Consider the following 13398-nt stretch of genomic DNA (forward strand, 5'->3'; position numbering starts at 1 on the left):
ATGAGATTCGTTCGTTAATTACCATTTCTGTTGTTTTTTTGAAGAAAAAGAGACTTTAATAGGTACTCTGTAGCTGCCTTTCACAGCAATACTGCTGCTAAGGGAAGGAAAGAAAGTTTCAGATGCCACTCTCTTGAATTGTTATTTATTGCCTTCAGTTGAATTAGAAGCAAAATCAAAGCAAAACCAGAAGCTCTGATTTTGCTGACTCTTCCAAGAAGCCCTCCTGTAGGGTGCTGGGAAAGAGATGAAGTAATGTCATTAAAGGCAGCACAAACTAAGACAGAGATGAATGAAAGTTGCACTCAGACACAACTTTATAAAAACCAGAATTTTTGCTGAAACCTAGTTTGGTTGAATTTCTGGAACTAACAGAAAATTAAATGAGCAAACAATGTGTAAATGTCAAAAAGGAGTCAACAGGCAACCAGAATAAAGCACAAGACTGGCTTACTACAGGTAGTATCAGGTACACCAGCTCCTAGAAGTACCTTGCTGGAACATTGGTGTTGAGGACCAAAACTTGGATTTGATTTGATGACTCTTTAGGCAAAACCTAAATGAAATCCCAGGTGTTTACACCTCAGGAGACCTACACTGTACTTTGTGTAATCCAGCTTTAACAGGAAGAGCCATTATTAAAGCATTTCACAGCTTTGCTCTTCTTTACTTCTGCTTACCTTTTTTTACAGCATTGAGTGCTGTCCAGTGCTGTCATATTTGAATACTGTATTTTTGCATAGCACAAGGACTGTTTCCTCACAATGGACTGACTTATATCCTTTAAGTAATAGAAAAACTTGGAGGGTTTTTGTGGATTTATTATGCACTCTAGTAGTTTCCTCAAAACTTGAATGATAACATTTAAAACTCAGACTTTAAAAGGAAGCTTGTCTTTTAAAAACAGAACATTAGAAAACTCCATCTAGGTATGTCAATCATCCAGGTATAGATTTGATAGGGTCATTTCAATAAGAAACTTTTATTTGCTCTTGCATACACTTGTAATTTGGTGAGAAGTGAAAAGGAGGTGGGAAACAAATGTTTGTGACTTAAAGGTATTATTACAGCATGAAGTGGCTTTTTTTCTCCTAAGTTAATAGGTTTGTTCCTGTCACTCTTGCCAGAGTCCTATGCAGTTCTATATTGGTATTTTATTTTAGCTGAATGACACTTTAAATGTCATTGTAATCATGATGTGTCCTTAAAACTGTATCATTTTGTTTTGGTTTCTTGTTAAATACTTTCCCCCTTAATTGCCTTTTCATTCAACCAGAAGACTTATAATGGCAACCACAGCACAGCTGAAAAACAATTCATTGTACCAGTCACAGACTCTCATAATGGAGCACCTTAATAAGAGCAAGTTCTGTACTTCTTGAAGGCACAAGATAAATTAGGTTCATAGTCCATTATTTGAACAAGGGTATCTGACTTATGGCAAATCTATCTGAAAGAGTATTATAGAATTGTATTTTATCTTTAAGAAATGTGTTTTCTAAAAGTAAGATATTTGCTTCTGTTGCAGTAAAGGATTTAAACAGAAGAATTTCTCTCTAATGTTTGTTGAATCATACTAGAATGATGAGGTAGAACAGAGCCATACATCAAACAACCAGGGATAAAAACTGAGCATTGTATTTCATTTCAGGAGGGAAGGCTGGGCACAGAATGCCGAATGGTTTTGCCAAGAGCACACTCCCTCTCCCTTATTTACCAAGCTGTATATACAATGGAGGAGGTGACAGCACTCTTAAACTTTTTCTACTGCTGAAATTTACAGATGTGCACATTTCCTTTTTCTTCTGTGAAGAACATCACACTGGCAGAGCTGGAGGCTGCATTTCTCTAACTCTGCAGAACTGCTAGAATATAAAGAAAGGCAAGACACTTGTTCAGTAGATTTTTCTGTAGATGCCCTATCAGTTTGTCCTCTTTGTCAAGCATGGAGCTGAGAATGGGTGAAAAGAGAACTTTATCTTTCTTCCAAAGCCTTTTTTTTTGGCTTTGGCTTTTCCTTGCTGTGTGGTAACAGCTAACAAGTACCACAGGTACTAATGAGGCGTCTTCTAATTTAGGCATTGAAACTAAGATATTAGGAATTCATTTTTTGTGTGCCTGTCAGGCATCATCAGACAACCACTGATGTTGGTATGACCTGGAAGGGATTCAGACTTAATGTTTAACATCTGAGAAATGCTATAATGAACTGAAACTTCCTTTACAACATCCTCTGGTTTTGGCTTAAATAGTGTGATCAGATTCAATTTTCTCAGGCAAACATGCATTTCTAATTTTTCCCACAATCAAGAGGTCAGCCAATTCTTTATTAATATTTCTTGATCCGTGGCTGAATACACATAAGATTTGAGGAAATAAGTTCTCTTTGTATAAAACTTAAGGCATAAATGGAAAGCAGATTTACTGTGATTTCTGATCCCATCTTACCAACACCTTCATTCAGCTCCCTCAGTTTCCTTGGATGGTATGTTGAATTCCTGTCCTGGAGGAGGGATATTTCACATGGAACAAATAGATGAGGTTTCTGGTTAAAAAAAGTGTTTATTTTAAGTATGTAAGTGACCATTCTACTACAGTTCTGTTTGCAGTGTTACTTTCTGAATACTGAGCCAACAACCAGTGCTCAAAGCACTCAGTCTCCCTGGTCCTAGAGTGAAAGAAGGCATTCTGTAGACTGACTGCACAGCCATTGAGCTAAAGTGGAGACAGGAACAAATCCAAGGGGAGTCAGTTTTTCATGGCTGCAATGGGTCTGCAGCAAATAGGGTTTCATGACTGGTAACAAGAGTTAAGTCTGGCCATGCAGTTTCTCCCTGTCATGGATACAGATTGCCTTCCTAACAGGTGGAGATAATGGACTGCTTGAGTCCTTCTGGTAAAGTAGCTTTGATTTAGAGTAGTGGCTGTGTGGTGTTGCAGGCGTTTACAGTGATTATTGGAAATTCTGCCATAGAAATTAAGTCTGTCAAAACAGGAAGACCAAGAAAAGCCTAACAGCTGCCACTTCCAGCTGTTAAGGGTCCATAGCTGTTGGGTACCATTTCCCTCTTTTTCTCTTTCCTAAATACTGGGCCAAATGCTGTACTGCTGTCACACCTGCTACATTGTGCTCTCTTTCCTTTGATTTATAGACATAGAATTCTGGCCTAAGAATCCCTAAGTAAAATCAGGAGGACTGTGCATCCATGTGTAGGCATTGTTGTCAAAAGACATCTGATATTTAAAACTTTAGTTTGTGAAGCCATTTTGGGAACAGACTTCCTGAGTTGTGAACACTCTTAAATGTAGTAGATGGAGTAGACAATTTCCAAAATGCAAGAAATATCTCCATAAAGATTACAGCCTAATGTCTAGGACTTTGAGATATTCCAGCAGGAGTATGACTTTTATTAGACTTTTATTAAAGTTTACTTATGATGATAGAGAATCTTTCCTTGATGTTCAAATATTAACACACCTGCTTACAAATTTGAGTGTTTACAGTTACCTTTCAAGTAATCTCTTTCTCAGAAGGGATTAAGAGGCCCAATGTTTTAACACAATTTCACATTGACAATTAAATGGATCTGTGATATGATAGACATGACATAACTTCTGCAACTGAATATTTTACAATAGTAAACACAAAAAAATACACAGTGTTGTGATTGGAATAGAGTTGATATTATTTCTGGGAAAAAATTTTCTCTGGAGAAAAAAGTAATTGTGTCAGTTTTCCTTCAAAAACTTTAAAAAAAAAACATTCTACTTGCCATACTAATGATATAAACCTTATCTTATGCTTTAATAGCATCCGGCTGACCTCAATTTTTGATCAAAATTTTTTACTTTTCTGAATTCTGGGACAGTAATTTTATTCTTAGCTTTTTCTCTTCAGTCGCTATTGCATTTTGAGGTGTCCGTGCCTGGTTTTATATCCAAGGCTTCTGAAGATTGGAGTTTGGGGATCCTGGGAGTGTTTCTTGTGGAGATTTTTTCTTGGAAGAAATTTATCATGAATAGCTGGGTGGATTCTGGTGCAGCTGAAGTGTCGGATACCAAGGCAAATGACATTGCTTAAAAATGATGGCCATGAAATGCAAGTGCATTGCAAATCACTCAGCTGCAGAGTCTTGGAATAAAAGCACTACAGGGCTGATGTATGGACTGATGTTGCCATTTAATGTGGTTTCCCAGCAAACCTTTCATAAAATTCATGACTGTAGCTGACCTCTGTTACTGTGCTCCTCTTAGGGGAAAAAAAAAGGCTATAACCCAGCTCTCTACAGCAGTGCACTGAAAAGTGATGTGTGATGTGAAGCAAGGTGAGGGGAATCATGTTCACTTCACCACAGACACTAAAGGTGAGCCTGTAGTCAAGCAGTTGATTAAATGTCACAGCATATTCGGCACTCTTCCAGGCTGACAAGGTTCTATTCTGACCAGCTTCAAACTAAGAGCCTCATTCACATTTTCTACCAGCCTCAATCACATTTTCTACCAGCTTTACTCCATTGCCTGTGCTGCTTTAAAAATGTTGCCTCTGCAAAAGCAGAATCAGCCATCAGCTGCCAGCAGGTAACACAGAGCTTCTGTATGTTACAGTTACCACAAAATACTAGACAAGACGCAGCTTATAATCTTTTGCTCCTGTATTAGCTATTGTTATTTGGTTTTTGCTTTATGCATGGCTGTGAGTGCTGATTTTCCCCAAAATCACCAATTCTGGCCTGTCCCAGAGAGTCTTGGCTTCTCATGTAAAAATTGGAGTATGTTTTTTGCTTCCACTATAGCTTACAGTCAAGGGACAGCTGCTGATGTATGTTAAGTTGCCACAGAAACTGAAACTGTATGAATGCCCCAGCAGGTTGAATTTGAGGAAGAAGGTCTGTTTGGTTGACATGTGTGAGCCACCTCCAGAGAGAGCAGAAAGTAGAGGTGGAGGAAAGTGTAATGGAAATGTGAAAAGAGGTAAAGATTATCTAATCAGAAAAATGATGAGGAATCATTTGTTTTCTTCCTAGCTCTGTGTAAAATGGTAAATTAAAATCCACCTCTCCTTACAACTTCCTTGTCTTTCAACTTCCCACTCCTTCAAAGTACCTCTTCAAATTGTGAGAGCTGAGATGGTGTAGTCTTTCATATGTGAGATTGATTCCATATTTTAGGAAATGGAAAATGAACTGTTACTGTAAGTGTGCACTTTTGTCACTACTACCAGCTAAAGCCATTCCATTCCCTCAGGTAAAAGTAATAAGCAAATGTAGGCACATTGCTTTTGGCTGCATGTGAATCTCTGCCTTTTTTTGGTGGAAACTATTTGTGAATGCAAATTGAGGGCACTCAAATGTGTGTCCAGATCACCTGTGTGATTGTGATACCCCACCTGTCAGCAGAGCCCACCACACTCAATGTGCTTCTCTGGGAGAGTGCTGTGTTAGTCCTTAAAGGTCTGGGCACAGCTGGGGCAATTGCTCTCTTGTTTCTGCCTCCACTGGTCTCTTCCTGTGTGTTTGTGCGTGTGTGGGTCTGTATGTAAATGAGGGAGGTACACCTGGAAGAAGAGGCAAGAAAATGTTCAGTGATGATGAGTTAGTGATGCAGGGTTTGCCTGTTGGACAATGAGCCCAAAGTTTGTTTTAAATTAGCTAGAAAAACTGAAAAACTATCCTTCCAGCAGGGTTTTGATAGCATGTGGTGGCAGCTGTAAGTCAGAGCTTCCACAATTCCACCCAACTTCTTGCCCAAACAAGCTGTATGTATAGTAATACAGTGCAGTAGTGTAAAAAAATTTACAATATAATTAATTTTTTTTATTTTGGTTCTCTCCAGACTATATAGTCCCTGCCTGTTATTTTATTTACTCCATAGCTATTCTTGTTTTGCTGTTATTTCCTTTAGATTGTAGCTCTAAGGTCAGTCTAAGGACAAGATGTTCCTTCCAGAGATGAGTTGTGAACAGTAACAAGTGGGCTGTGTAAATGCTTCTTTCTTCTGTGTCACTCTGAAAACCTAGCTTGGGGAAAAAATAGCCTCCTTCAACTCAGGATTTAGATCCTAAATTCAGATTTTGAGGTTGACATCACTCCTTTGATGCCTCCAAGTAAATCACAACAGAGTAGTTACGAGGTGATCCAAAGCCATGCCTATGGAAGCTGTAGTTCTCCAGACTGAGACTGATTTTTGTAGCCACTAAGATGTAGAGGACAGGATCAGTTGTTTTGTTTTGGTTTAGTTGGTTTTTTTTCCCTATTTCACTTGATATTTTTTTTAATAATTCCATGCCTTTTTTTTTCTCTATTTTTAAAACACTCTTTTGATTCAAAAACAATGTTACATATCTTGCATCCTACTGGAATCATCTGTATGTTGCTAGGACATTAATACAAGTGTAAGAGGAAAGGCCACCTTGCTCCATGAGGGCAGGGGATTTTAACATCCAGACAGAACAATTGATTAATAGAAATGGAAAGAGTAGTTGTAGTATCACACTCTGCTCCTCTATCTCTTTCTTCTTCTGGACAATATAAATGTGCTGGTGGTACTAAATGCCTTCATTCGTAAGTGAGTACAATAAAGATTAGTCTTTAATTATTTCTGGCATATGTCCTTTAAATTCAAAGCCTGTAAATCGCAATGGGCAAAGGGTAATATGTCTTAACAGGTTACACCTCCCGAAGGATTTGTTGATTGACATCAAAATTGTTTCCCCTCCCTCTCTTCTGACTGACAGAATGACAGGTGTGAAGTGATGGCAGTGTGCTGTAATAATGTGTCAAAAGACCTTAAATCAAGACTAATGTGGCTTCAATGATAAGCTCCCAAACGTTTGTATGGCAGAAAATGGAACTGTAGGGCAGATTCATCTTGGGACTATTATATCTTTGCACTTTCTAAAAGTGCTTTTTTGTTAGGGTCCTTGGCTGATTACAGGGCAGAGGTTTGAGGAGTATTTAGTTTCACAAAGCCACCATAGGGAGAAAAGCATTTCTAAGCTTACTACTACGACAAACTTACATCCAGTGGGGTTTTTTTTCCCAGCAATTTTAGTATATATGTAATCTAGAACCTGAAATAAATAAAAAAAAATACTTGTTCCAGCAGCTACCACCAAAGGTGGTCGCTCCTTTGGACAAAAGGCAACCTTTATTGCTTGAGGAAGCAGTAGAAAGGCAGTGAGCATAAATAAGGGTGAATACACAGAGAGACTCTCTCATTTAAGCCACCTCTGATGTGCAGTTTGTGCAGAATTTTCTGACCAAGAGGGAAAGGGAAATGCTCTACTGCTGCTCCAGCTTCCTGCTTTTGTATTTCTTCCTGCTGAAACATTATGAAAAAATTAGAATAGAAGGAAAGCCAACAGAGGCAAAAATGAAGTAAATAAACTTTTAAAAAATGTAATAAATCAAATTGAAATCATAGACAGTCTCTTAATTTTAAAACTGTGGGTCAGTTTAAGAAAAAAAAATCAACACCAAAAATTGCTGACTGACAGCAAAGTAATGGTCATGGCAAGTTTGGAGAAATGTGCTCTACCCCTCTGTCTGAGCACAACTGGGAGCTATTTCTGACAGAGAGAAGTCTATGCACAGAAAGAGAAGAGAACTGATTTCAGCTATTACACAGTAACATGAGTCAAATTTGGTGTTTGGGAGGGGAAGGAAAGGGTCTGTGGTCATGGACATAAATTAACACAAAAATTATGAATTAATAAAATTCTAGAAAATTTTAGAAATTTTCTAGAAAATTACTAGAAAAATGCAAAATTAAGACTTCAATAAAGTTATTGCTTAAATAAGCTGACTTGAAAGTAAGAGCATCAATAAACATTCTAATTTCTTCAGAAGAAGCCAAACCACAATTTCCTCCTCCTTATCCCAAAGCAAGGCCTAATGAGTGAGCTGCCATTGAATATTTACGAAACAAGAAATAAATGTTGCTTGAAATTTGTTCCCTTGATGAAGAAGGCAGCAGCACCTGAGCTGTGTCAATCTCTCTGCAGTCTCCTATCTACAGCTTTAAGATAAATAATTAAAAAATAAAAATAAAACAAATGCAACAAAACACTGGATAAACACTGCAGTTTTCAGTGCATTATATTTAGATGTACACACTATCTTCATGCCTCTGTAAACTTCCCCAGCCCATGAGGATTTTCAGTTTCATGGAAGCAGTCTCCTAGCCCATACTCTAGAAGCAAAATCTGATTCACAGAACTGATTTTCCAGTCAGGCTGTTCCAAAATGCCTACAATCAGTGAATAACAAGGCCACCAGCACAAAACAAAGCACACAAATGTGTAGTCAGTAATTTACACTATAGAGCCATTCAATGGCAGTACGCTGCTAATGGCTGCCATAGAACCTCTCCTTATCACCATCCAAACAGGTCAAAATGTGGGGTTTGAGAAAATTTTCCTTTCCCATTTATTTCCCTTTCTTTATTTGTCTTTTTTAACTAAGTCCTTCTAAGCTTCTTTGTGGAATAGCAATAATAACTGAGAAAAATAAATCTGTTACAAAAAATTGGCCTTGCTTTCTACCCAAAGAAGATTTTCCCTTTTCTTTTTCCTTAGAGGTGAAGCTGAGAGCTGGTTATTTTATTTGATTGTCTATTTTAATATATAAAGCACTGTGAAAACATACAGTGAAGTCTGAACCCTCCATCCAAGCAGCCATTATAGGAAATGTTTCTGTTGGAAAAGATGGTAACATATGAAAATATTCCTAAATCTCATTTTTCCTCTGAAACATTACTTAACCCTCAGGCAATAAATTTCACTGAACTCACTGAAGTGAGAAATGGACCCTTTTAATAAGGCTTTTAACTACACATCTTAATGAAACTTAAACAAATGGTGTCCCTGCCACTATGTTGGCTGCATGTGTGTTTATGTATACTATGTAAGAAGAATACATATTTTTCATATTTAGAGATTTACTGTTCTATGGTAATTTTCAAACAGCACTGGAAAATAAACAGACAATTCTTTCTTTTTAATAACTGCAGTTTGCCAGCTTTCTTCTTTACCTGAGTAATGACCACCAGGAGGGGCTTCGCGGCAGCTTGTTTTCTTCCTAGATCCAGAAAAATATGTGCATTTGCCTACAAGGACAGTGTGCATTTTAAGGTACATTTTTCTGTATTTGAATCATTTGTTTCTTTCTTTCTTTAAAGACAAATCGCATCTCTGACCTGTGACACTGGGTAACACATGCTGTGGGCTGTGCAAAGGGAAATTTCCTACATCCAGGCATTCACTTTGCATAAGTTAAGGCTCTGCATGCTACTCTTGTCCCCACTCCTTTCTAATGTTAGTGAATTTTGTGCTTTATAAAACAGGCCGCTGCAAATGTGAATAAATCTGTATGTCAAACCCACCCTCTTCCCCACAAATACAAATCTGAATACGAATGTCAGGACCCGTGCACATGCCTAGTTTCTGTATGAGGCATTCTGCCTATCTGGAGAAGTGATTTGACTTCTCAGTATTGCATTAGACCACTGTCATTAACGACAGAGGTGTCATTTTGATGTGATCTGTGAGGCAGTAGAAGCTTTGAAGTTGAAAGATAGAACAGACATGGATAAATTGTGCTCGGAGTATGCTGCTATTGCACCATTATTGCTGGCAATTATTTCACCAAGTGACACATCTGATAAAAAGTCATCTGCCTTGCTATGGAAAGCAACCACAGCTCGCTGGAGCACGTGGTAGATCTGTCGATTTCAGAGTGTGAGAAAAAGCTCATTAGCTTTGGCCTGATCACTCTGCACCCACCATGAACTGTTTTGCATTGTTTCCCCCCCCATCCTCATATTTTCAGTTGGTTTCCTTTCCTGATTTAGCACTTGTGCTTTTCTGTTTTAATGTTTGGTCATTTGCTCTCCCTTCTTCACTCCACTTTCTCCAACACATCCTTTCTTAATGATGTGCCAGATATGCTTTCTGCTTCTCTTACCCTCTTCCTTAACAATTTTGAATAATGTTTATTTCTTTGTTGGTCTCATAAATTAGGGGGTTCAGAACTTTCTTTTAATCTGCAGAGCATGTGAAATCTAACTGCTCCAAATAAACAATAGCAGATTCCATGTAATTAAATTTCAGGTTAACTTTAAACATGGAGTAAAGGTTTGCTCCTTCAGCTATGCGCCATGGGCTGAGTCTAAGGAACAGAGGCATGGAAAATTACATGTATCATAGGTTTTGGAGATTCTTCCGATTTCTAAATTGAAAAATAACTTTGTTAAAACAAAAGCTCATGTTCTATGTTACTATATTTCCCTGGATAGGTGAGCTGTAAAAGAAGGTGGCCTTAAGCCATCCCCCTTACCAAAATGTCTTTCATTGCAGTATATCAGAACTGCTCTTCCATAAAGGCATGACAGAATACATGGCATAAAGTCATTCCACTTAAACTGAAGTGTCTTGGTTACCCAGTTACATTAGTCTCCCTTCATAGGCAGTCAAGACTCAGTTGCCTTCAAAAGGCATTTTATGTTGAAGAGCTGCTGTTTGCTGGAAGGAACATGGTGCATGTGCTTACTGAGCATGCTAAAGGCATTATGAAATAAATATTCTCTGTGAGACCTGGACACAGCAATAGGTCACTGTCCAACAACATGGGCTTTACCAGGGTTCTACTACTGAGTCTTGGGGATTTAAATCTTCAACATCTTACAGACAGTATTATTTTTGCTCTAAATTAATGGTCTCAGTCTAATCCTGATAATTATGTCTTCACAGCATAGCCAAGAGACAGGTGATTTAACTGACTAGAGAGTCTCTGTCCCACTCAGAATAGGCCTCCAGGTCAGAGGTGTATTAATGAGAGAACAGCTGGAGGATGATGAGCTGATCCTGCAGCCTCCAACAGCACTGAATGGACTACAAGGGACTCTATAGAAAATAACTCCCAGCTAATAACTGTACAAATTATCCTGCAGATCCAGCTGTCACCAGGACTGCAAGCATTCCTGTTTGTTTTTGGAGGAGCCCTGTGTGCTTGTGTCAAAGCCCAGACTATGTACAAATTCCCCAGTGGTCACTGTGAAGAACACCATGATACTTTAAAGGTAAAGGAATCAAATTTACATCAGTTTCTTCCAGGACTCATATCCTGTGCCAGCAGAAGCTCTCTGTTTTGTAGAGAGCTTCTCTGATCAGTATTCTTGATGTGTATCATAGTGGTAGGAAGTAGCAATAATCATAACAATATTAAAACTACCATATACTACAAAGCTAAATGTTAAAGGCGATAAAGCTAAGCATGGATAGCTAGCTGGGTAGTACCAGCTACTATTTGCAGTAGTAAAGCATGTTATGCATGTTGGGCATGTCGTACACTGACTGATCCCTTTCATTCTGAAAGGGATTTCCAGGCCTATCTTGGGTATTTTTAGCAAAAGTGGATGAGAAACATAATTTAAAACAAGAATAGATATTCCTATTGTTTATAGAGACAGTTTTGATTTCCTAGTAGCAAGCAAAGTGCATGAGGGTAATAATTGACTTGAAGAAAGAATGTGAATTAGAAAGGGCAATAATCCTTGGAGCTTGCCCTGCTGCTGGAAAGCAGTGGGTTTCCTTCTGGCCAGAGCAAAGTTTTCAGTGAGATTACACACATCAAAGCAGGTTACAAAGACCAGATTGATGGTTTCCCTAAAAAACACCCTGCAGATATTTGAGCACACATTAACAAAACTATTTCTTAAAAGCCCAGCTACAACAAATTGTATCAAATGGCTGCAAGGAGTTTCATTGCTTGGTGCCCTGATCTTCCCTTCAAATTATTCGGGCAGAGTCCAAGTATGAGAAATACTTGCAAAACCTAGTAATGTATCCTTACAGAAACTGATCCAACACTGCAAGGAAAGAGGAATTCTAATACAACTGGTAAATGTAAAAGGGATTTCTTTGTCATACTTGCCATCCATACCAATGACTGGGTTACCCAGCTACCCAAACTGTCTGTGTCCATATCCCCTCAGTAAAACTCTCCAGCTCAATTGTCACATGTAATAGTCTACTCACCTGATCATCTCTTATTTTTCTTCTTTCAGGTTTCCATGTCAGTGCATAAGTTTTTAAATAATTTGATAATTTTCATAACCTGCTTGGACTTGATTCTCTAACCTGTATTTCAAGAAGCAGTTAATCAGTGTGGGTGACTTCATGGTAGCCTCACCTGAAAACTTTCCAGGTTTCCTAAATTCCACTGTCTTGCACATGTTTATTATAACTTCATAGCAACTATGTTCATATACAGAATGATGAAAGTGTGTTTTTTCATTATCTGACTAGAATATCGCTGAAGAGGCAATGAAGCTTGTGTATTATGAAAAGATAGAACAGGAATGTCCAAGCATGTACAGTGGGGGGATAAGAAATGAATTTTACAGCACCCTTCAGAAAGTCTATCATAAGGAAAAGTTGTCTTTGAAACCTTCTCTTCCTCGGTGGGAAAATAATATATATGTGCAAATCATGGGTTTTCTTGGCTTCTGGTATCACCAGAGTTATCTTGGAAGTAAAGGAACAGTCCTGCTTTCATTAATTCCAAACATTAAACAACTATGATATTGACTTTTACAAAAGCTTTGCATTCAAACTGTTCACCTCGAGTGAAGGGCTACCTAATTCAGTCTGCACACATGGATTATGCATCCTACATGTAAAGTCTTTGATCCATGAGAAAACCAATATTTGTTAATCTGTTTTGTGCTGTATCTTGCAATGAATGCTTTTGCATATATGTATTTTATTGTATCTGATGTCTAAAAAAAGAGTTTACTGGATAACACTTGAGGGGATGAACTGAAAAATGAACAGAGATGTTTAAAGTTTCTCAAGAGTCTGTGGCTTCAAATGCAATAAAATATTTTACAAGTTGTTACTGTGGTTTGATTTCCAAGTCGTTCATTAGAGACGGACGACTCCAACGAGAGTTAGAGAGAGCCTAAGAAGACAAGGATGTTGGAAAGAGGAGTTTCTTCTTCCAAGCAGGAAAAGAAAGTGGAAATTGAATAAAGTTGTAAAAAAATTAAGAAGTGCTTTGGAGTGTTAATGTCTCTCCAGCATCTCCATTGGGATACTTTGAACTCACTCTCCCACTGACTGTAAGATTTTTTTTTGATAGAATGTATCTGGTTACTGGACGCTTGTGTCTCATTGGTGAAAAAAAATGGGAAAGTAAAACCTGGCAAACTAGACCCAGAGGTAGGTGAAAATTTTAGCATAATGAATGTTTTGAAAAAAGTGTATTAATAAATCTGTGTTTTAAGACCTAGAGCATGGGGGAAGGGGAGTACTTTTTAGAGAGGTCAGTCAAGCACCTATAGCCAGGAATCAAACTTAGGGTCTTTGAGTGCCCTTACTTAGAAATAGGTCTGAATGTC

The sequence above is a fragment of the Molothrus aeneus genome, chromosome 8, assembly GCF_037042795.1.
Source record: "Molothrus aeneus isolate 106 chromosome 8, BPBGC_Maene_1.0, whole genome shotgun sequence".
Classification (NCBI taxonomy): domain Eukaryota; kingdom Metazoa; phylum Chordata; class Aves; order Passeriformes; family Icteridae; genus Molothrus; species Molothrus aeneus.